At 50.6% G+C, this 24270-nt stretch overlaps 1 protein-coding gene across 3 annotated transcripts in view; it reads right to left on the bottom strand.

The window, feature by feature from the left end:
• The window catches only part of CFAP92 (cilia and flagella associated protein 92 (putative)), a 567578-nt gene that overhangs the window by 255474 nt on the left and 287834 nt on the right, over positions 1–24270 (bottom strand). The gene's annotated exons all lie outside the window — the stretch shown is intronic.

The raw sequence follows: 24270 nt of genomic DNA, 5'->3' as shown, positions 1-24270 counted from the left end.
TATGGCTGACATTACAGTATATCAATGAACTGGGGGCAGGTGTACAAAGCCTGGGAGAGTGATAAAGTGGAGAGAGATAAACTAACAACCAATCAGCTCCTAGTTGTCATTTTTCAAACACAGCCTGTAACATGGCAGTTAGGAGCTGATTGGCTGGTACTTTACCTCTCTCCACTTTATCACTCTGCAGGGCTTAATATATCTCCCCTATAGAATAACCAAATGATGAAATGGTACAGAATGGTATAAATGATGTGAATTGGAGCTGTAACAAGTGACTGTTTCCCTATCTTTACATATAATAAAGGTGACATAGGCCCTCATTCCGAGTTGATCGCTCACTAGCTGCTTTTAGCAGCCGTGCAAACGCTAAGCCGCCGCCCTCTGGGAGTGTATCTTAGCTTAGAAGAAGTGCGAACGAAAGGATCGCAGAACGGCGTCTAAATTTTTTCAAGCAGTTTCTGAGTAGCTGCAGACCTACTCCTACCTTGCGATCACTTCAGACTATTTAGTTCTTGTTCTGACGTCACAAACATGCCCTGCGTTCGGCCATCCACTCCCCCGTTTCCCCAGACACGCCTGCGTTTGTATCTGACACGCCTGCGTTTTTCAGCACACTCCTGGAAAACGGTCAGTTACCTCCCAGAAACGCCCCATTCCTGTCAGTTACTCAGCGGTCAACAGTGCGACTGAAAAGCGTCGCTAGACCTTGTGTGAAACTGCATCGGCTTTTGTGAAAGTACGTCGCACGTGCGCAGTGCGCACCATACGCATGCGCAAAAGTGCCGATTTTTTGCCTGATCGTTGTGCTGCAAACAACGGCAGCTAGCGATCAACTCGGAATGAGGGCCCTAGAGTCCTTCTCCTTACCGCTCAGGGGGCCTGATTAAGATGCGGACGCAGAGCTGCTGTTGCACCAAGTGGCTCAATGCTTTTTCACTGTGCATGCGTGTAAGCTGCACTGCGCACAAAATGAAATCAAGCTCACATAGAGGATCCCATCGCAAAGTGATTGACAGGAAGTCAGCGTTTAAGGTGGTAACGGGGGTGGCTAACTGAATACAGGCGTGTCAGGCCCATTCAAACGCCGTTCCATGTGTGTGCATAAATTACCCATTGCGACCTATGTTGCTGCTGGAGAGCGCCCTGTGTCTAGGAGACTTGCTCAGCCTACGACTGCTCAGACTCACAATGCAATTGTGAATGGCAAGATTGCAGCAGCGATCGCTTCAACAACCACAACTTAATCAGGCCTACAATTACACCATTATATTTTACTATTTTATCACATTTAACAACTAAGGGGTCAGTTTAATTAGGTGCGAGTTTGTCTTACAACAGCCGCACTGTCCGATAGCCCCATAGGCTGAATCTGGCCACGAAGGGTGTGAGTTTGGATGCTGTTGAAACGTCGCAGCAATGGTAACTCGTACGTAATTGGATTGACTCCTAAATGTTAGCAATTTATAGCTTTTATTATTTACTGGTCAAATTTCTTTTCTGAAGGTACCCACTAATTACTATAAAATAAGATTTTACTCACCGGTAAATCTATTTCTCGTAGTCCGTAGTGGATGCTGGGGACTCCGTAAGGACCATGGGGAATAGCGGCTCCGCAGGAGACTGGGCACAGCTAAGAAAGATTTAGGACTACCTGGTGTGCACTGGCTCCTCCCACTATGACCCTCCTCCAGACTTCAGTAAGGATACTGTGCCCGGAAGAGCTGACACAATAAGGAAGGATTTTGAATCCCGGGTAAGACTCATACCAGCCACACCAATCACACCGTATAACTCGTGATAATATACCCAGTTAACAGTATGAACACAACAGAGCCTCTCAAAGGATGGCTCAACAATAACCCTTGTAGTTAACAATAACTATATACAAGTATTGCAGACAATCCGCACTTGGGATGGGCGCCCAGCATCCACTACGGACTACGAGAAATAGATTTACCGGTGAGTAAAATCTTATTTTCTCTGACGTCCTAGTGGATGCTGGGGACTCCGTAAGGACCATGGGGATTATACCAAAGCTCCCAAACGGGCGGGAGAGTGCGGATGACTCTGCAGCACCGAATGAGAGAACTCAAGGTCCTCCTCAGCCAGGGTATCAAATTTGTAGAATTTTGCAAACGTGTTTGCCCCTGACCAAGTAGCAGCTCGGCAAAGTTGTAAAGCCGAGACCCCTCGGGCAGCCGCCCAAGAAGAGCCCACTTTCCTCGTGGAATGGGCTTTTACAGATTTAGGCTGCGGCAGGCCAGCCACCGAATGCGCAAGCTGAATTGTGCTACAAATCCAGCGAGCAATAGTCTGCTTTGAAGCAGGAGCACCCATCTTGTTTGGTGCATACAGGATAAATAGCGAGTCAGTCTTCCTGACTCCAGCCGTTGGAAACATAAATTTTTAAGGCCCTGACTACGTCCAGTAACTTGGGAGTCCTCCAAGTCCCTAGTAGCCGCAGGCACCACGATAGGTTGGTTCAAGTGAAAAGCTGATACCACCTTAGGAAGAAACTGGGGACGAGTCCTCAATTCTGCCCTATCCATATGGAAAATCAAATAGGGGCTTTTACATGACAAAGCCGCCAATTCTGACACACGCCTTGCCGAAGCCAAGGCCAAAAGCATGACCACTTTCCACGTGAGATATTTTAAATCCACGGTTTTGAGTGGCTCAAACCAATGTGACTTTAGGAAACCCAACACCACGTTGAGGTCCCACGGTGCCACTGGAGGCACAAAAGGAGGCTGAATATGCAGCACTCCCTTGACAAATGTCTGAACTTCAGGCAGTGAAGCCAGTTCTTTTTGGAAGAAAATCGACAGAGCCGAAATCTGGACCTTAATGGAACCCAGTTTTAGGCCCATAGTCACCCCTGACTGTAGGAAGTGCAGAAATCGACCCCAGCTGGAATTCCTCCGTTGGGGCCTTCCTGGCCTCACACCACGCAACATATTTTCGCCATATGCGGTGATAATGTTGTACGGTTACATCTTTTCAAGCTTTAATAAGCGTAGGAATGACTTCAACCGTTAAACGCAGCCGCGGTAAGTCTTGAAACAGACAGGGCCCCTGCAGCAGCAGGTCCTGTCTGAGCGGCAGAGGCCATGGGTCCTCTGAGATTAATTCTTGAAGTTCCGGGTACCAAGACCTTCTTGGCCAATCTGGAACAATGAGAATAGTTCTTACTCCTCTTTTCTTTATTATCCTCAGTACCTTGGGTATGAGAGGAAGAGGAGGGAACACATAAACCGACCGGTACACCCACGGTGTCACTAGAGCGTCCACAGCTATCGCCTGAGGGTCTCTTGACCTGGCGCAATATTTTTCTAGCTTTTTGTTTAAGCGGGACGCCATCATGTCCACCTGTGGCTTTTCCCAACGGTTTACAATCAGTTGGAAGACTTCTGGATGAAGTCCCCACTCTCCCGGGTGGAGGTCGTGCCTGCTGAGGAAGTCCGGAATGAACACTGCTGACAGTGCTAACACGTGATTTTCCGCCCATCGGAGAATCCTTGTGGCTTCTGCCATCGCCGTCCTGCTTCTTGTGCCGCCCTGTCGATTTACATGGGCGACTGCCGTGATGTTGTCTGACTGGATCAGAACCGGCTGGTTTTGAAGCAGGGGCTTTGCTTGACTTAGGGCATTGTAAATGGCCCTCAGTTCCAGAACATTTATGTGTAGGGAAGTCTCCTGACTTGACCAAAGTCCTTGGAAGTTTCTTCCCCGTGTGACTGCACCCCAGCCCCGAAGGCTGGCATCCGTGGTCACCAGGACCCAGTCCTGTATGCCGAATCTGCGGCCCTCTCTTGCAGCCACCACAGCAGAGACACCCTGGTCCTTGGAGACAGGGTTATCAACCGATGCATTTGAAGATGCGATCCGGACCATTGGTCCAACAGGTCCCACTGAAAGGTTCTGGCATGGAACCTGCCGAATGGAATCACTTCGTAGGAAGCTACCATCTTTCCCAGGACTCGCGTGCAATGATGCACCGACACCTGTTTTGGTTTCAGGAGGCCTCTCACTAGAGATGACAGCTCCTTGGCTTTCTCCTCTGGGAGAAACACTTTTTTTTTTCTCTGGACTGTGTCCAGAATCATCCCCAGGAACAGTAGACATGTCGCCGGAACCAGCTGAGACTTTGGAATATTCAGAATCCAACCGTGCTGGTGTAGCACCTCCTGAGATAATGCTACGCCGACCAACAACTGCTCTCTGGACCTCGCCCTTATCAGGAGATCGTCCAAGTATGGGATAATTAAAACTCCCTTTTTCCGAAGGAGTATCATAATTTCGGCCATTACCTTGGTAAATACCCTCGGTGCCGTGGACAGGCCGAACGGCAACGTCTGGAATTGGTAATGACAATCCTGTACCACAAATCTGAGGTACTCCTGGTGAGGATGGTAAATGGGGACATGCAGGTAAGCATCCTTGATGTCCAGAGATACCATGTAATCTCCCTCTTCCAGGCTTGCAATAACCGCCCTGAGCGATTCCATCTTGAACTTGAATTTTCTTAAATATGTGTTCAAGGATTTCAAATTTAAAATGGGTCTCACCGAACCGTCCGGTTTCGGTACCACAAACATTGTGGAATAGTAACCCCGTCCTTGTTGAAGTAGGGGCACCTTGACTATCACCTGCTAGGAATACAGCTTGTGAATTGCCTCTAACACAGCCTCCCTTTCTGAAGGAGTCATTGGTAAGGCAGATTTGAGGAAACGGCGGGGTGGGGGATGTCTCGAATTCCAGCCTGTACCCCTGAGATACCACTTGAAGGATCCAGGGATCTACCTGTGAGCGAGCCCACTGATTGCTGAAGTTTTTGAGACGGCCCCCCACCGTACCTGGCTCCGCCTGCTGAGCCCCAGCGTCATGCGGCGGACTTAGCAGAAGAAGCGGGGGAGGACTTTTGTTCCTGGGAAGTGGCTGTATGCTGCAGCTTTTTTCCCCTACCTCTGCTTCTGGGCAGAAAGGACGCGCCTCTACCCAGTCTGCTCTTTTGGGGGCGAAAGGACTGCACCTGATAATACGGTGCTCTCTTTGGTTGTGAGGGGACATGTGGCAAAAATGCTGACTTCCCAGCTGTTGCTGTGGACCCTAAGTCTGAAAGACCATCCCCGAACAACTCCTCACCCTTATAAGGCAAAACTTCCATGTGCCTTTTAGAATCTGCATCACCTGTCCACTGCCGGGTCCATAACCCTCTCCTGGCACAAATGGACAGTGCACTTATTTTTGATGCCAGCCGGCAAATATCCCTCTGTGCATCTCTTAGAGCCCCTGATGACTTTTGAGACGTCTGGGCAGGCACGGGCTGAGAAGCCGGCTGCCCCGCATTTGGCATGTCGTCAAATTTTTTATGTAAGGAGTCGACACTTTCGCGTAATTCCTTCCACAAGTCCATCCACTCCGGTGTCTGCCCCGCAGGGGGTGACAACACATTTATAGGCACCTGCTCCTCCTCCACATAAGTCTCCTCATCAAACATGTCGACACAGCCGTACCGACACACCGCACACACACAGGGAATGCTCTGACAGAAGACAGGACCCCACAAAGCCCTTTGGGGAGACAGAGAGAGAGTATGCCAGCACACACCAGAGCGCTATATAAATCAGGGATTAACTAAATTATATCCCCTTATAGCTGCTATATGTATATTGCGCCTAAATTTAGTGCCCCCCCCTCTCTTTTTTACCCTTTTCTGTAGTGTAGACTGCAGGGGAGAGCCAGGGAGCTTCCTTCCAGCGGAGCTGTGAGGGAGAAATGGCGCCAGTGTGCTGAGGGAGATAGCTCCGCCCCTTTTTCGGCGGACTTTTCTCCCGCTTTTTTATGGATTCTGGCAGGGGTATTTATCACATATATAGCCTCTGGGGCTATATATTGTGATATATTTGCCAGCCAAGGTGTATTTATTGCTTCTCAGGGTGCCCCCCCCAGCGCCCTGCACCCTCAGTGACCAGAGTGTGAAGTGTGTATGAGGAGCAATGGCGCACAGCTGCAGTGCTGTGCGCTACCTTGGTGAAGACTGATGTCTTCTGCCGCCGATTTTCCGGATTCTTCTTGCTTCTGGCTCTGTAAGGGGGCCGGCGGCGCGGCTCCGGGACCGAACACCAATGGCCGGTTCCATGCGGTCGATCCCTCTGGAGCTAATGGTGTCCAGTAGCCTAAGAAGCCCAAGCTACCACCAGTTAGGTAGGTTTGCTTCTTCTCCCCTTAGTCCCTCGCTGCAGTGAGTCTGTTGCCAGCAGATCTCACTGTAAAATAAAAAACCTAAAATATACTTTCTCTCTAGGAGCTCAGGAGAGCCCCTAGTGTGCATCCAGCTCAGCCGGGCACAGGATTCTAACTGAAGTCTGGAGGAGGGTCATAGTGGGAGGAGCCAGTGCACACCAGGTAGTCCTAAATCTTTCTTAGCTGTGCCCAGTCTCCTGCGGAGCCGCTATTCCCCATGGTCCTTACGGAGTCCCCAGCATCCACTAGGACGTCAGAGAAAGGGGGGTACTCACTGAGAGATCCATGCTTAAAATTAAGCAATCTGACTAGATCGCTTAGATTTTAAGCACAGATCATCGCCAGTGCTAGAAAAGCCTGCATGCAGGCCAATCTAGCACATCGCTCATTTCACCCGCTGGGTGAAATGAGCGGCTGGCTCCCCATCCTCCCCCGCATCGCTCAGCACACAACTCTCCCGTGTATAGGGCCCTTAAGAGAGAACTTATCCCCCCAATGTGTGTATGGTATAAAAACAATGGGCCCTTTGGGATAAATGTTCCTAATTTATGTATTTTCCATGTCCTCAGTAGTTAGAGTAACATATTTACAGAGAGATTTTTCTCTCTACACAACCACACCACTGTTTGCAGTTTGTCTCTCTGCTTGTTCATCCACTAACAATGATTTTTCATCTCTTTCTCTTCGTCTACACGCAGTGGGTGATCCCTGAATAGCTGTCCTGGGAGGAGAGCTGCTGACACATGCTCCAAATGCTGGGACATACTGTATGCATTACCTATTAGGAGATGCGGTAAAGATTCCGGCTGTCGGGTTTACGGCAGTCACTCAGAATACTGACACTTGAATCCCGACACTCTTCAGAATCCCGACGATGGAACTCCGAATGGGCAAGGAGAACGACGCTTGTATCCCCACATCCCCACGATCATAGGTTCAGGGCTGGGCAAGGGGGGTTAGGTTTAGGCGACAGGCATGGGGGGGACGGGGGTATGTTAGGCTGCGGGGGAGGGAGGGTTAGGTTTACGCGTCAGGCGGGGGGTTAGGTTTAGGAGTCAGGCGGGGAGTTAGGGTTAGGCTGCAGGTGGGGGGAGGTTATGGTTAGGCTGCGGATAGGGCGTGTTAGGCACCCCTGGAGGAGGTTAGGCTGCATGGGAGGGAGGGTTAGGTTTGGGCATCAGGCGGGAGGGTTAGGTTTAAGTGTTAGGCGGGGGGGTTAAATTTAGGCTGCGGGTGGGGGGATTTTAGGATTAGACACCCCAGGGGTGGTTAGGATGCGGGGGAGGGAGGGGGAGGTTTACGCATCAGGGATTAGGCTTAGGCATCAGGCAGGGGGGGGGGGTTGGATGCGGGGAAGGAAGGGTTAGCTTTAGGCATCAGGCTGGAGGTTAGGTTTAAGCGGCAGGCGCTGGATTAGGTTTAGGCTGTGTGTGGGGGCAGGTTAGTGTTAGGCTGTGGGTAGGGTGGGTTAGGCACCCTCGGTAGTGGTTAGGCTGTGAGGGAGAGAGGGTTAGGTTTAGGCAGCAGGGACGTTGGGGGGGGGTTAGGCTGCGGGAGAGGGAGGGTTAGGTTTAGGCAGCAGGGACGGAGGTTAGGATTAGGCACCTCCGCGGGAGGGTTAGGCACAAAGGGGGGAGGTTAGGGTTAGACTGCGGGCAGGCAAGGTTAAGGGGGTGGGGAGAGGGTTAGGCATCAGGCGGAGGGGTTAGGGTTAGGCTGCGGGTGGGGGGAGGATAGGGTTAGGCTGCGGGTGGGGGGAGGATAGGGTTAGGCCGCGGGTAGGGTGGGTTAGAGACCCCCGGGGGTGGTTAGGCTGCGGGGGAGGATAGGGTTAGGTTTAGGTATCAGGTGGGGAGATTAGGTTTAGGCGTCAGGCGGGGGGTTAGGTTTAAGCTGTGGGTAGGGGGAGGTTAGGGTTAGGCAGCAGGTAGGGTTGGTTAGGGTTAGGCACCCCCGGGGGTGGTTAGCGTGCGGGGGAGGGTTAGATTTAGGCATCAGGTGGGGGTTAGGTTTAGGCATCAGGCGGGAGGTTAGGATTAGGCTGCGGGTGGGGGGAGGATAGGGTTAGGCTGTGGGTGAGGGGAAGTTAGGGTTTAGGCTGTGGGTAGGGTGGGTTAGGCACCCCCAGGAGTGGTTAGGCTGCGGGGAAGGGAGGGTTAGGTTTAGGCAGCAGGGACGGAGGATAGGATTAGGCAACTCCGCGGGAGGGTTAGGCACAAAGATGGGGGGTTTAGGGTTAGACTGCGGACAGGCAGGGTTAGGGGGGTGGGGAGAGGGGAGAACACCCCTTACTCACCCCTGTCGGTCTTTTCTGTACTGGTATCCCGCATCGGTATGACAACCACCGGGATCCCATGCGCTGGGATAGCATACTGACCCTTCCACGAGTACATCTCTTAATGCCCAGAGGGAAGGGCGATCCTGAGGCCATGGTTCCCCAGAGGTTTCCCCCCAAGGGGGTTTTTCCTCTCCTGAGTGCTGAAGGATGACTCTTTGTGAGTCCAGAGGTGTAGCTTTTATGCCATAATGAGTACCAATCTCATGCCCGTCCTTGCAATGTATAAGAAGTAAAATAATTGCTAATGCGATCACTTTACTTCTGGGTTTAGACCCCGGCTGCGCTAGTTCACATGTGCAATCGTCAGAGTGTGTATGTGAGAGCAGGCAGTAATGCAGAGGGATCCCAAGGATCCTTCTCCTGGGAATTATTGCATTATGTAGCCCACAGGCTACAAAAGCCATTTAGAAATGGCATTAGCTGCCGGGCCAAGCTCAGAAATGCTTTGCATTCTGGAGCTTGGTGAGTTTCACAGTTTACCATCTGCCGTAGAAACTTTTGGTTGCTGCTTTTGTGTTCAAAATAGGAGGAACGCAATAGATATCTCAAATATCCATTGCAGTCCCCAATACATACATTCAGGGACTGGTTAATATTTGTGGGCAGCCCCCAAAACCGACTGTTTTTGGAGATGTCTCACAAATATTATTTATTAAATATTCCACTTAATAAACTACCAGGTTGAGTATCCCTTATCCAAAATTCAAAATCCCACATTTTTGGGTCCCCTACTGATATAATGACATATATATTATATATTATGTGTATATATAGATATATTATATAAATATATAATATAATATATATGTATATGTGTCACTATCTCAGTAGGGGAACCAAAAATGTGTGATTTAGAATTTTGGATAAGGGATACTCAACCCTGTATTTATATTTTAACATAAACTAAAAAACGAGATTTATGGTAAGAACTTACCTTTGTTAAATCTCTCTCTGCAAGGTACACTGGGCTCCACAAGGATGGACAATGGGGGTGTAGAGTAGGATCTTGATCCGAGGGCACCAACAGGCTCAAAAGCTTTGACTGTTCTCAAGATGCACAGCGCAGCCTCCTCTATAACCCCGCCTCCCTGCACAGGAGCTCAGTTTTTAGTTAACCAGCCCAATGCAGTAGCAGGAAAAGAGACGACAACGGTTAGTAGCCACATACACCACACTCTCACGACAAGAGAAGTGTCAGCGGCTAATGCCATACCAACCCAAAGAAACTAAGTGCGTCAGGGTGGGCGCCTTGTGGAGCCCAGTGTACCTCGCAGAAAGAGATTTAACAAAGGTAAGTTCTTACCATAAAACTCGTTTTCTGCTGCGGGGTACACTGGGCTCCACAAGGATGGACAATGGGGATGTCCTACAGCAGTTCCTTATGGGAGGGGAGGCACTGTAGTGGGCACAAGAACCCGGCGTCCAAAGGAAGCATCCTGGGAAGCGGCAGTATCGAAGGCATAGAACCTTATGAACATGTTCACTAAGGACCACATAGCCGCCTTGCACAATTGTTCAAGGGTCGCCCCATGGTGAGCCGCCCAAGAAGGTCCAACAGACCGAGTAGAATGGGCCGTATTGTGAGAAGGAGCTGACAGACCAGCCTTCACATAAGCATGTGCAATCACCATTCTAATCCATCTGGCCAACGTCTGCTTGTGAGCAGGCCAGCCACTTTTTGAAAACCAAACAAAACAAAGAGAGAATCCGATTTTCTAACAGAAGCCGTTCTCTTTACGTAGATACGGAGAGCCCGTACCACATCCAAAGACCGTTCTATGGGAGACAAGTCAGGAGATACAAGGGCCGGAACCACAATCCCCTGGTTAAGGTGGAACGAAGAAACCACCTTAGGTAAATATCCGGGACGAGTCCTAAGGATCGCCCGGTCACAGTGAAAAATCAGATATGGGGAACTACAGGACATGGCACCCAAACCCGACATCCTTCTAGCGGAGGCAATAGCCAGCAAAAACACCACCTTAAGAAAAAGCCATTTAAGGTCAGCTGAGCCAAGAGGTTCAAATGGGGACTCTTGCAACGCCTCCAAAACCACCGACAAATCCCAAGGAGCCACGGGCGGGACATAGGGAGGTTGGATACACAACACACCCTGGGTGAAAGTATGAACATCAGGTAAGGTTGCAATTTTTCTGTGAAACCACACCGACAAGGCAGAAATATGAACCTTGAGGGAAGCCAGACGCAGGCCCAAATCCAGGCCCTGCTGCAGAAAAGCCATCATAGACAGCCGGGCTAGGTACTGGTAGACACAGGGGCCCTGAACAAGGAGGTCTGGGCGTTGTGGAAGTAGAATTGGACGCTCTGACGAGAGGCCCTGAAGGTCTGAGAACCAGTGCGGTCTGGGCCACGCTGGAGCTATGAGAAGCAGGATTCCTCCTTCTTGCTTGAACTTCTGAATTACCCTGGGCAGGAGTGACACCGAAGGGAACACGTACGGCAGCCGAAACCTCCATGGCACTGCCAGCGCATCCACGAATGCTGCTTGAGGATCCCTTGTCCTTGCTCCGAAGACCGGAATCTTGTGATTGTGTCAGATCCACATCTGGAAGGCCCCACCTTTCCACGAGGAGTTGAAACACTTCTGGATGGAGGCCCCACTCTCCGGCGTGTACGTCCTGACGACTGAGAAAGTCCGCTTCCCAATTCAGGACTCCCGGAATGAATATTGCCGATATGGCCGGCAGATGGCGTTCTGCCCATTGAAGAATCCGCGAGACTTCCTTCATTGCCAGGCGGCTTCGAGTGCCGCCTTGATGGTTTATGTAAGCCACTGTGGTGGTGTTGTCCGACTGTACTTGAACAGGACGGTTTTGTATTAAATGCTGGGCCATGCTGGGCCAGGTTCAATGCATTGAAGACCGCTCGCAATTCCAGAATGTTGATCGGGAGGAGAGACTCCTCCTTGGTCCACCGACCCTGAAGGGAATGTTGCTCCAACACCGCACCCCAACCCTGTAGACTGGCATCCGTCGTCAACAGGACCCAGTCGGGTATCCAGAAGGAACGGCCCCTGCACAACTGTTGTTCCTGGAGCCACCAGGATAGAGACAGATGGACCTCCGGAGTCAATGAGATCATGTGAGACCTGATCCAGTGAGGCAGGCCGTCTCACTTGGCAAGAATCAGCCCTTGGAGAGGGCGAGAATGGAATTGAGCATACTCCACCATGTCGAATGCTGACACCATGAGGCCCAGCACCTGCATCGCCGAATGAATCGACACTTGCGGACGAGAGAGGAAGCAACGAATCCTGTCCTGGAGCTTCAGGACTTTCTCCTGAGACAAAAACAACCGCTGGTTGAGAGTGTCCCAACAGCGCTCCCAGGTGCACCATGCTCCGAGCAGGGACCTGGGAGGATTTCTTCCATTTGATGAACCACCCAGGGGCTTGCAGAAACCGGACAGTCAGATCTAGATGACGTAGGAGAATTTCCGGGGAATTTGCCAGGATCAACAAGTCGTCCAGATACGGTAGGATCCTGACCCATTGATGGCGTAGCACCGCCGACATCACCGCCATAACTTTGGTAAAAATTTGCGGGCCGTTGTTAAACCAAAAGGTAACGCCCGAAACTGGTAGTGGAGGTTGCCAACCGCAAACATCAGATACTGTTGATGCGACACTGCTATAGGAATGTGCAGGTAAGCATCCTGTATATCCAGGGTGACCATTTAGTCCCCAGGTTCCAAGGCCAGAACTATAGAACGAAGGGTTTCCATACGGAACTTGGAAATTTTCACAAACTTGTTCAGTGCTTTGAGGTTGAGAATGGGCCGAAAAGACCCATTCGGCTTAGGGAGTCTTTGCCTTGATCTGATCCGCAGGGACGTCTGTCAGGCAAAATCAACGAGGGAGATGGTTTTTGAAGGCTATGGCGTAATCCTGAGTAACGACTTCCCGTACCCAGGCATCTGAAGTGGTCTTCAACCATTCCTGGGTATACCCTAGAAGCCGGCTCCCCACCCTGGGGTCCCCCAGGGGGAGGCTCGCCCACTCATGCGGCAGGCTTATCGGTCTTGGAAGCTGGCTGAGGGGCAGCCCAGGCTCTTTTGGGCTTTGGCTTACCAGGTTTGGATGTGCGGGCCTGTTTGTGGTACGCCTGACCTTTTGCTTTACCTGAAGGACGAAAGGGACGAAAGGAAGTACTTGGCAGACAGGCCGTTTTGGCAGTAGCCAGATCAGCCACTATCTTATTTAAGTCTTCTCCAAACAGGATATCTCCCTTAAAAGGGAGTACCTCCAGGGTTTTTCTGGAATCCAGATCCACGGACCAGGATCGCAGCCACAATATCCGGCGAGGTAGGACTGACGTAGTAGAAGCCTTAGCTGCCAGAACACCGGCATCGGAAGCCGCCTCCTTAATATAGTGAGAAGCTGTTACAATATATGATAAGCATTGTCTAGCATGGTCAGAAGAGAGTTCAGCTTCCAACTCTAGGGCCCACGCTTCAATAGCTTCTGCAGCCCATGTCGCTGCAATAGTGGGCCTTTGCGCAGCACCCGTGAGGGTGTAAATCGCTTTCAGACAACCCTTCACACGTTTATCCGTAGGCTCTTTGAGAGACGTGACGGTAGTGACAGGTAGAGCTGAGGAAACCACCATCCTTGCCACATGCGAGTCCACTGAAGGAGGTGTCTCCCAATTTTTAGACAGCTCTGGCGCGAGGGGATATCGAGCAAGCAGCTTCTTATGAGGCACGAACTTCTTACCTGGATTTTCCCAGGGTTCCTGACGTATATCCACTAGGTGATCAGAATGAGGTAAAACTTGTTTAACCACCTTCTGACGCTTGAATCTATCTGGTTTCTTAGGAGGGACGGATGGCTCGGGATCATCCGTAATCTGTAGGATCAACTTAATAGCCTCCAAAAGATCAGGAACATCCACTTGTGAACCACTATCCCCCTCAGCAATATCTGTGTCAGAATCTGTGTGGTCAGTGTAAGTGCCATCTTCATCAGACGAGGTGTCAGTGACAGCAGTGGATTGTGAGGAGACAATAGCTCGCTTAGAGGACCCCTTGGTCTTAGGCGAGTGAGGGCTAGACCTTTTAGTAGTCAGTGACTGGTTCAATTTCTTCAATTGAGCGGACAAGTTATCTGCCCATGGCGGGTTAGCCGCAGGGACCATATACGGCTGAACCGGCATAGGAGGTCCCATAGGGGGCGTTAGTTTAGTAACTAGCGTATTCAGAAGTGTGGAGAAAGTAGCCCACGGTGGGTCATTATGGACCCCCGTTGCCACAGTCCCACTGGGAGGCAAGGAACCCCCAGAACCAGAGCCCTCAGCTGCTATATTCTCCTCATAGGTATCTGTGGCGTCAGCAACACCGGTAGTGTGTTCAGCCCCAGACCCGTTACCCTCATACGCAGACATGATATAACGTGCAATATCAGGAAACACAGTACAATTGTCAGCAGCACAATACCTGACCCAAACCCCAGCTTAATGTAGTCAGCACAAGCAGGGACACAGGAGAGATACGGTGACTAGAATCACAGAAAAAAATACAAAGTTTATATTTCGGGAATATCCTATATTACAGTATCATAAACCTGACGCACCAAGCCCCCTCAGGTTATAGAATATAGGGTTTATAGCAAGTTCAGTGAGAAACACGAAATGAAAATCACCCAGCAAGCTAATGCACACACATATAGTCACAGTTGTACAATGTAGAGGTTATTACACACAATACTGCACTGGACTAGCTTATATACAGCTATGTAAACAATAAATATAACACTGCACAGTAAAAACTAGATGTATATCCCAGGGTACTTGTACTAGAGAACCCTGACTAAATGCACTTTTTCTTAACTATCACTGTCTAAATGACATGTAGAATACTTAAGTGTCTTGTAAAGGCACAACGCTGACTATCAGGCGGCTTTACAAAGGAGGATTTGCCCAAGCAGTCCCAGGAACAGTGTAGCTGAGAGAAATGGCGCCCAAACACTGACTGGGAGTGAGGGAGAGACAGATATGCAGCTCCAGGGTGGGAACATTTACTGTAAATGGCGCCCTGGGGGAGGGGCTCCAGGTCTAAGCCTTATCCCTTCTGCTGGCATAACCACCTGGTACTGCGGGCCAATATAAATAAGATTTTACTCACCGGTAAATCTATTTCTCGTAGTCCGTAGTGGATGCTGGGGACTCCGTAAGGACCATGGGGATTAGCGGCTCCGCAGGAGACTGGGCACAACTAAAGAAAGCTTTAGGACTACCTGGTGTGCACTGGCTCCTCCCACTATGACCCTCCTCCAGACCTCAGTTAGGATACTGTGCCCGGAAGAGCTGACACAATAAGGAAGGATTTTGAATCCCGGGTAAGACTCATACCAGCCACACCAATCACACCGTATAACTCGTGATACTATACCCAGTTAACAGTATGAAATATAACTGAGCCTGGCTCAACAACAACCCTTTAGTTAAGCAATAACTATAAACAAGTATTGCAGACAATCCGCACTTGGGATGGGCGCCCAGCATCCACTACGGACTAAGAGAAAATAAGAATTTACTTACCGATAATTCTATTTCTCGTAGTCCGTAGTGGATGCTGGGAACTCCGTAAGGACCATGGGGAATAGCGGCTCCGCAGGAGACTGGGCACAAAAGTAAAGCTTTAGGACTACCTGGTGTGCACTGGCTCCTCCCCCTATGACCCTCCTCCAAGCCTCAGTTAGGATACTGTGCCCGGACGAGCGTACACAATAAGGAAGGATTTTTGAATCCCGGGTAAGACTCATACCAGCCACACCAATCACACCGTACAACTTGTGATCTGAACTCAGTTAACAGCATGATAACAGAGGAGCCTCTGGAAAGATGGCTCACAACAACAATAACCCGATTTAGTTAACAATAACTATGTACAAGTATTGCAGACAATCCGCACTTGGGATGGGCGCCCAGCATCCACTACGGACTACGAGAAATAGAATTATCGGTAAGTAAATTCTTATTTTCTCTGACGTCCTAGTGGATGCTGGGAACTCCGTAAGGACCATGGGGATTATACCAAAGCTCCCAAACGGGCGGGAGAGTGCGGATGACTCTGCAGCACCGAATGAGAGAACTCCAGGTCCTCCTCAGCCAGGGTATCAAATTTGTAGAATTTAGCAAACGTGTTTGCCCCTGACCAAGTAGCTGCTCGGCAAAGTTGTAAAGCCGAGACCCCTCGGGCAGCCGCCCAAGATGAGCCCACCTTCCTTGTAGAATGGGCATTTACAGATTTTGGCTGTGGCAGGCCTGCCACAGAATGTGCAAGCTGAATTGTACTACAAATCCAACGAGCAATAGTCTGCTTCGAAGCAGGAGCACCCAGCTTGTTGGGTGCATACAAGATAAACAGCGAGTCAGATTTTCTGACTCCAGCCGTCCTGGAAACATATATTTTCAGGGCCCTGACAACGTCTAGCAACTTGGGAGTCCTCCAAGTCCCTAGTAGCCGCAGGCACCACAATAGGTTGGTTCAGGTGAAACGCTGACACCACCTTAGGGAGAAACTGAGGACGAGTCCTCAATTCCGCCCTGTCCGAATGGAAAATCAGATAGGGGCTTTTGCAGGATAAAGCCGCCAATTCTGACACTCGCCTGGCCGAAGCCAGGGCCAACAGCATGGCCACTTTCCATGTGAGATATTTTAAATCCACAGATTTAAGTGGTTCAAACCAATGTGATTTGAGGAACCCCAAAACTACATTGAGATCCCAAGGTGCCACTGGAGGCACAAAAGGAGGCTGTATATGCAGCACCCCCTTGACAAACGTCTGAACTTCAGGAACTGAAGCCAGTTCTTTCTGGAAGAAAATCGACAGGGCCGAAATCTGAACCTTAATGGATCCCAATTTGAGGCCCATAGACACTCCTGTTTGCAGGAAATGCAGGAATCGACCCAGTTGAAATTCCTCCGTTGGGGCCTTCCTGGCCTCGCACCACGCAACATATTTTCGCCAAATGCGGTGATAATGCTTTGCGGTTACATCCTTCCTGGCTTTGATCAGGGTAGGGATGACTTCCTCCGGAATGCCTTTTTCCTTCAGGATCCGGCGTTCAACCGCCATGCCGTCAAACGCAGCCGCGGTAAGTCTTGGAACAGACAGGGTCCTTGCTGGAGCAGGTCCCTTCTTAGAGGCAGAGGCCACGGGTCCTCTGTGAGCATCTCTTGAAGTTCCGGGTACCAAGTCCTTCTTGGCCAATCCGGAGCCACGAGTATAGTTCTTACTCCTCTCCGTCTTATAATTCTCAGAACCTTGGGTATGAGAGGCAGAGGAGGGAACACATACACTGACTGGTACACCCACGGTGTTACCAGAGCGTCCACAGCTATTGCCTGAGGGTCCCTTGACCTGGCGCAATACCTGTCCAGTTTTTTGTTGAGGCGGGACGCCATCATGTCCACCTTTGGTTTTTCCCAACGGTTTACAATCATGTGGAAGACTTCTGGATGAAGTCCCCACTCTCCCGGGTGGAGGTCGTGCCTGCTGAGGAAGTCTGCTTCCCAGTTGTCCACTCCCGGAATGAACACTGCTGACAGTGCTATCACATGATTTTCCGCCCAGCGAAGAATCCTTGCAGCTTCTGCCATTGCCCTCCTGCTTCTTGTGCCGCCCTGTCTGTTTACGTGGGCGACTGCCGTGATGTTGTCCGACTGGATCAACACCGGCTGACCTTGAAGCAGAGGTCTTGCTAGGCTTAGAGCATTGTAAATGGCCCTTAGCTCCAGGATATTTATGTGAAGTGATGTCTCCAGGCTTGACCACAAGCCCTGGAAATTCCTTCCCTGTGTGACTGCTCCCCAGCCTCGCAGGCTGGCATCCGTGGTCACCAGGACCCAGTCCTGAATGCCGAATCTGCGTCCCTCTAGAAGATGAGCACTCTGCAACCACCACAGGAGAGACACCCTTGTCTTTGGTGACAAGGTTATCCGCTGATGCATCTGAAGATGCGACCCGGACCATTTGTCTAGCAGATCCCACTGGAAAGTTCTTGCGTGGAATCTGCCGAATGGGATTGCTTCGTAGGAAGCCACCATTTTTCCCAGGACCTTTGTGCATTGATGCACTGACACTTGGCCTGGTTTTAGGAGGTTTCTGACTAGTTCGGATAACTCCCTGGCTTTCTCCTCCGGGAGAAACACCTTTTTCTGGACTGTTTCCAGGATCATCCCTAGGAATAGAAGACGTGTCGTTGGGATCAGCTGCGATTTTGGAATATTGAGAATCCAACCGTGCTGCCGCAACACTACCTGAGATAGTGCTACCCTGACTTCCAACTGTTCCCTGGATCTTGCCCTTATCAGGCGATCGTCCAAGTAAGGGATAACTAAAACTCCCTTCCTTCGAAGGAGTATCATCATTTCGGCCATTACCTTGGTAAAGACCCGGGGTGCCGTGGACAATCCAAACGGCAGCGTCTGAAACTGATAGTGACAGTTCTGTACCACAAACCTGAGGTACCCTTGGTGAGAAGGGTAAATTGGGACATGGAGGTAAGCATCCTTGATGTCCAGAGACACCATATAATCCCCTTCTTCCAGGTTCGCAATCACTGCTCTGAGTGACTCCATCTTGAATTTGAACCTCTGTATGTAAGTGTTCAAGGATTTTAGATTTAAAATCGGTCTCACCGAGCCGTCCGGCTTCGGTACCACAAACAGCGTGGAATAATACCCCTTTCCCTGTTGCAGGAGGGGTACCTTGATTATCACCTGCTGGGAATACAGCTTGTGAATGGCTTCCAATACCGCCTTCCTGTCGGAGGGAGACGTCGGTAAAGCAGACTTTAGGAAACGGCGAGGGGGAGACGTCTCGAATTCCAATTTGTACCCCTGAGATACCACCTGAAGGATCCAGGGGTCCCCTTGCGAGTGAGCCCACTGCGCGCTGAAATTCTTGAGACGGGCCCCCACCGTGCCTGAGTCCGCTTGTAAAGCCCCAGCGTCATGCTGAGGACTTGGCAGAGGCGGGAGAGGGCTTCTGTTCCTGGGAACTGGCTGTTTGCTGCAGCCTTTTCCCTCTCCCTCTGCCACGGGGCAGAAAAGAGGAACCTTTTGCCCGCTTGCCCTTATGGGGCCGAAAGGACTGCGCCTGATAATACGGCGTCTTCTTATGTTGAGAGGCTACCTGGGGTAAAAATGTGGATTTCCCAGCAGTTGCCGTGGCTACCAGGTCTGACAGACCTACCCCAAATAACTCCTCCCCTTTATAAGGCAATACTTCCATATGCCTTTTGGAATCCGCATCCCCTGACCACTGTCGTGTCCATAACCCTCTTCTGGCAGAAATGGACAGCGCACTTACTCTTGATGCCAGTCGGCAGATATCCCTCTGTGCATCACGCATTTATAGAAATGCATCTTTTAAATGCACTATAGTCAGTAATATACTGTCCCTGTCTAGAGTATCAATATTGTCCGTCAGGGAATCCGACCAAGCCACCCCAGCACTGCACATCCAGGCTGAGGCGATTGCTGGTCGCAGTATAACTCCCGTGTGAGTGTATATACATTTTAGGATATTTTCCTGCTTTCTGTCAGCAGGTTCCTTAAGGGCGGCCGTCTCAGGAGAGGGTAGTGCCACCTGTTTAGACAAGCGTGTGAGCGCTTTATCCACCCTAGGGGTTGTTTCCCAACGTGCCCTATCCTCTGGCGGGAAAGGGTATGATGCCAATAACCTTTTAGGAATTATCAGTTTTTTATCGGGGGAAACCCACGCTTCATCACACACTTCATTTAATTCCTCCGATGCAGGAAAAACTACAGGCAGTTTTTTCTCACCAAACATAATACCCTTTTTAGTGGTACTTGTATTATCAGAAATATGTAAAACATTTTTCATTGCCTCAATCATGTAACGTGTGGCCCTACTGGAAGTCACATTCGTCTCTTCATCGTCGACACTGGAGTCAGTATCCGTGTCGGCGTCTGTGTCTGCCATCTGAGGTAACGGGCGTTTTAGAGCCCCTGATGGCCTTTGAGACGCCTGGACAGGCACAAGCTGAGTAGCCGGCTGTCTCATGTCGTCAACTGTCTTTTGTAAAGAGCTGACACTGTCATGTAATTCCTTCCATAAGCCCATCCACTCAGGTGTCGACTCCCTAGGGGGTGACATCTCTATTACAGGCAATTGCTCCGCCTCCACATCATTTTCCTCCTCAAACATGTCGACACAATCGTACCGACACACCGCACACACACAGGGAATGCTCTGATAGAGGACAGGACCCCACTAGCCCTTTGGGGAGACAGAGGGAGAGTATGCCAGCACACACCAGAGCGCTATATATACACAGGGATACCACTATATAATGTGTTTTTCCCTTTATAGCTGCTGATATTATCAAACTGCGCCAAATTAGTGCCCCCCCTCTCTTTTTTACCCTTTTCTGTAGTGCAGGACTGCAGGGGAGAGTCAGGGAGACGTCCTTCCAGCGGAGCTGTGATGGAAAATGGCGCCAGTGTGCTGAGGAGATAGGCTCCGCCCCCTTCTCGGCGGACTTTTCTCCCGCTTTTTGCTGAATTCTGGCAGGGGTTAAAATACATCCATATAGCCCTGGGGGTTATATGTGGTGTATTTTCGCCAGCCAAGGTGTTTATATTGCTGCTCAGGGCGCCCCCCCCTAGCGCCCTGCACCCTCAGTGACCGGAGTGTGAAGTGTGCCTGAGGAGCAATGGCGCACAGCTGCAGTTCTGTGCGCTACCTTGTTGAAGACGGATGTCTTCTGCTGCCGATTTTCCGGACCTCTTCTTGCTTCTGGCTCTGTAAGGGGGCCGGCGGCGCGGCTCTGGGACCGGACTCCGAGGCTGGGCCTGTGTTCAGTCCCTCTGGAGCTAATGGTGTCCAGTAGCCAAGAAGCCCAAGCTGGCTGCAAGCAGGCAGGTTCGCTTCTTCTCCCCTTAGTCCCTCGATGCAGTGAGCCTGTTGCAAGCAGGTCTCACTGAAAATAAGAAACCTAAAACTAACTTTTTCTAAGAAGCTCAGGAGAGCCCCCTAGATTGCACCCTGCTCGGTCGGGCACAAAAATCTAACTGAGGCTTGGAGGAGGGTCATAGGGGGAGGAGCCAGTGCACACCAGGTAGTCCTAAAGCTTTACATTTGTGCCCAGTCTCCTGCGGAGCCGCTATTCCCCATGGTCCTTACGGAGTTCCCAGCATCCACTAGGACGTCAGAGAAATAGATTTACCGGTGAGTAAAATCTTATTTTCTCTAACGTCCTAAGTGGATGCTGGGACTCCGTAAGGACCATGGGGATTATACCAAAGCTCCCAAACGGGCGGGAGAGTGCGGATGACTCTGCAGCACCGAATGAGCAAACTCTAGGTCCTCCTCAGCCAGGGTATCAAACTTGTAGACTTTTGCAAAAATGTTTGAACCCGACCAAGTAACAGCTCGGCAAAGTTGTAAAGCCGAGACCCCTCGGGCAGCCGCCCAAGAAGAGCCCACTTTCCTCGTGGAATGGGCTTTTACAGATTTAGGGTGCGGCATTCCAGCCGCAGCATGTGCAAGTTGAATCGATCTACAGATCCAGCGAGCAATAGTCTGCTTAGAAGCAGGAGCACCCAGCTTGTTGGGTGCATACAGGATAAATAGCGAGTCAGTTTTCCTGACTCCAGCCGTCCTGGAACATATACTTTTCAGGGCCCTGACTACGTCCAGTAATTTGGAATCCTCCAAGTCCCTAGTAGCCGCAGTCACCACAATAGGTTGGTTCACATGAAAAACTGATACCACCTTAGGAAGGAATTGGGAACGAGTCCTCAATTCCGCCTTATCCATATAAAATACAGATAAGGGCTTTTGTATGACAAAGCCGCCAATTCTGATACACGCCTGGCCGACGCCAAGGCCCACAGCATGACCACTTTCCACGTGAGGTATTGTAGCTCCACGGATTTAAGTGGCTCAACCCAATGCGACTTCAGGAAATCCAACACCAGTTGAGATCCCACGGTGCCACTTGAGGCACAAACGGGGGCTGACTATGCAGCACTCCCTTAACAAAAGTCTGAACTTCAGGCAGTGAAGCCAATTCTATTTTGGAAGAAAATCGATAGAGCCGAAATCTGGACCTTCATGGAACCCAATTTTAGGCCCATAGTCACCTCTGACTGTAGGAAGTGCAGAAATCGACCTAGCTGAAATTTCTCCTTTGGGGCCTTCCTGGCCTCACAGCACGCAACATATTTCCGCCATATGCGGTGATAATGGTTTGCGTTCACTTCTGTCCTAGCTTTAAATAGCGTAGGGATAACTTCCTCCGGAATGCCCATTTCCTTCAGGATCCGGCGTTCAACCGCCATGCCGTCAAACGCAGCCGCGGTACGTCTTGGAACAGACAGGCCCCCTGCTGCAGCAGGTCCTGTCTGAGCGGCAGAGGCCATGGGTCCTCTGAGATCATTTCTTGGAGTTCTGGGTACCAAGCTCTTCTTGGCCAACCCGGAACAATGAGTATAGTTCTTACTCCTCTCCTTCTTATTATTCTCATTACCCTGGGTAAGAGAGGCAGAGAAGGGAACACATACACCGACTGGTACACCCACGGTGTTACCAGAGCGTCCACAGCTATCGCCTGAGGGTCCCTTGACCTGGCGCAATATCTTTGTAACTGTTTGTTGAGGCGGGACGCCATCATGTCCACCTGTGGCCTTTCCCAACGGTGTACAATCATTTGGAAGACTTCTGGATGAAGTCCCCACTCTCCCGGGTGGAGGTCGTGTCTTCTGAGAAAGTCTGCTTCTCAGTTGTCCACTCCGGGAACGAACACTGCTGACAGTGCTAACACATGATTTTCCGCCCATCTGAGAATTCTTGTGGCTTCTGCCATCGCCATCCTGCTTCTTGTGCCGCCCTGTCGGTTTACATGAGCGACCGCCGTGATGTTGTCTGACTGGATCAGCACCGGCCGGTGTTGAAGCAGGGGTCTTGCCTGACTTAGGGCATTGTAAATGGCCCTTAGTTCCAGAATATTTATGTGTAGGGAAGTCTCCTGACTTTTCCATAGCCTTGGAAGTTTCTTCCCTGTGTGACTGCCCCCCCAGCCTCGAAGGCTGGCATCCGTGGTCACCAGGACCCAGTCCTGTATGCCGAATCTGCGGCCCCCTAGAAGATGAGCACTCTGCAGCCACCACAACAGCGACACCTTGGCCCTTGGAGACAGGGTTATCCGCCGATGCATCTGAAGATGCGACCCGGACCACTTGTCCCACAGATCCCACTGGAAGATTCTTGCATGGGACCTGGCGAATGGAATTTCTTCGTAAGAAGCTACCATCTTTCCCAGGGCTCGCGTGCATTGATGCACCGACACCTGTATTTGTATTAGGAGGTCTCTGTCTAGAGACGACAACTCCTTGGACTTCTCCCCAGGGAGAAACACATTTTTATCCTGTTCTGTGTCCAGAACCATACCCAGGAACAGTAGACGCGTCGTAGGAACCAGCTGCGACTTAGGAATAATCAGAATCCAGCCGTGCTGGTGTAGCACTTCCCGAGATAGTGCTACTCCGACGAACAACTGCTCCCTGGACCTCGCCCTTATAAGGAGATCGTCCAAGTACGGGATAATTATTTCGGCCATTACCTTGGTAAATCCCTCGGTGCCGGGGACAGACCAACGGCAACGTCTGGAATTGGTAATGACAATCCTGTACCACAATTTTGAGGTACTCCTGGTGAAGAGGGTAAATAAGGACATGCAGGTAAGCATCCTTGATGTCCAGTGATACCATGAAATTCTCCAGGCTTGCAATAATCGCCCTGAGCGATTCCATTTTGAACTTGAACCTTCATATATAAGTGTTCAAGGATTTCAATTTTAGAATGGGTCTCACCGAACCGTCTGGTTTCGGTACCACAACATTTTGGAATAGTAACCCCGGCCTTGTTGAAGGAGGGGCACCTTGATTTCACCTGCTGGAAGCACAGCTTGTGAATTGCCGCCAGTACTACCTTTCTCCGAGGGCAGCAGGCAAGGCTGATGTGAGGTAACGGCGAGGGGGAGTCGCCTCGAACTCCAGCCTGTATACCTGTGATACTACTTGCAGAACCTAGGGATCCACCTGTGGGCAAGCCCACTGGTCCCTGAAGTTCCCGAGACGCGCCCCCACCGCACCTGTCTCCACCTGTGGAGCCTCAGCGTCATGCGGTGGACTCAGAGGAAGCGGGGGAAGATTTTTGATCCTGGGAACTGGCTGTCTGGTGCAGCATTTTCCTTCTTCCCTTGCCTCTGTGCAGAAAGGAAGCGCCTTTGACCCGCTTGCTTTTCTGAAGCCGAAAGGACTGTACCTGAAAATACGGTACTTTCTTAGGCTGTGAGGAAACCTGAGGTAAAAAATTTTCTTCCCAGCTGTTGCTGTGGATACGATATCCCAGAGACCATCCCCAAACAATTCCTCACCCTTATAAGGCAGAATCTCCATGTGCCTTTTAAAGGCAGCATCACCTGTCCACTGCCGGGTTTCTAATACCCTCCTGGCAGAATGGACATTGCATTAATTCTGGATGCCAGCCGGCAAATATCCCTCTGTGCATCCTTCATATATAAGACGACGTCTTTAATATGCTCTATGTTAGCAAAATATTATCCCTGTCTAGGGTATTAATATTATCTGACAGGGTATCAGACCACGCTGCAGCAGCACTATTTATG

This window comes from Pseudophryne corroboree, chromosome 9 (genome assembly GCF_028390025.1).
Source record: "Pseudophryne corroboree isolate aPseCor3 chromosome 9, aPseCor3.hap2, whole genome shotgun sequence".
Lineage (NCBI taxonomy): Eukaryota > Metazoa > Chordata > Amphibia > Anura > Myobatrachidae > Pseudophryne > Pseudophryne corroboree.
The sequence above is the reverse complement of the archived record's forward strand: the minus strand, read 5'-3'. Positions and strand labels throughout refer to the sequence as shown.